A 934-nucleotide genomic window follows, 5' to 3' on the forward strand; every position below is an offset into this window, starting at 1 on the left:
AGAGTCCTCCTCAGCGAACCTGAGCTGGAGGACAGCGGAAAAAAATCCGATCCCCGGAGCGATGTTACATCAAAACGCGCAGCCGGCATATGACCTAAAAATGGGGCGAGCCTTGTCCGTCCTGTGTGCGTAAGCGGCAGCGGTGGCACATGGCCCCGGCAGCTGTTTACGTTACCGATGGCGTGTCAAAATGGAGACGCTGCAGTTTTTTTTTATTATTATTATTATGAAAGTAAGAGTTCGATTTCTGCGTGCTCTTAAAGCGGCACTCATCCAATTTCTCCAATGAATTCATATAATATGCGTGACGTCCACGCGCTTATATGCGCTGCCCTTTATTTCCCATTCAAACGCGACTTTAAATGCACAAGATGCCACCAGCACGACGTGAACAGACGGCCGCGATTCTCCAAAACGTTCCGCGCGCTCAGCCTTCGTGACGGAACAGTCCGTTCCAAAACGATTACAAAGGCGCGTGCCAAGAGCTCCTGCGCGCGCCGGGCCGGCTACGCAACAGACACACAGACACTTCTTCCAGCATCATCAGCTGTGCGTGCGGTAGGCGGACCCGGAGCACTCTTCACATCCCACTTCGGAGAAGATTACTAGGATAATTTACCGGGGAAACACATGACAGTGAGGCTGGGGAGAGGGAAGGCGCTGGGACGTGTCGCTGGACAGAAGAGGTGGCGAGAAAAGAAGGTCGAGACAGAGCCGAGCTGCGAGCGGAGACGAAAGCTGCGTGGAGATATTTGGAGTTCGAAGAGGGCACTGCTACTTCCCTGGTAAGAGACCGCCGCTTAATATGTTAACCTTGATGTATTTGTGCCATGTAAGACTTGTCGGTGTTTCATGACAGGTAGAATTAGTGCAGAAAAAAAAAAAAAAAAAAAAGAGGAAATTTATTTTTAAATTTTTTTTGATGCCAAATGCG

At 50.0% G+C, this 934-nt stretch overlaps 1 protein-coding gene across 2 annotated transcripts in view; it reads left to right on the plus strand.

Moving 5' to 3' along the window:
- Nucleotides 1–304: 304 nt before the first annotated feature.
- Nucleotides 305–934, plus strand: part of LOC106950485 (sodium-coupled neutral amino acid transporter 3-like) — a 43438-nt gene continuing 42808 nt past the window's right edge. Inside the window, exon 1 of one of the 2 annotated variants that reach the window (XM_015037388.1) lies at nt 305–785. The gene's annotated coding sequence lies outside the window, so the exon portion shown is untranslated. The remainder of the gene's footprint in view (nt 786–934) is intronic. The other variant, XM_015037396.1, reaches the window with a different exon arrangement.

The sequence above is a fragment of the Poecilia latipinna genome, unplaced genomic scaffold (genome assembly GCF_001443285.1).
Source record: "Poecilia latipinna isolate Pla-1442-1.1 unplaced genomic scaffold, P_latipinna-1.0 Scaffold24, whole genome shotgun sequence".
Lineage (NCBI taxonomy): Eukaryota > Metazoa > Chordata > Actinopteri > Cyprinodontiformes > Poeciliidae > Poecilia > Poecilia latipinna.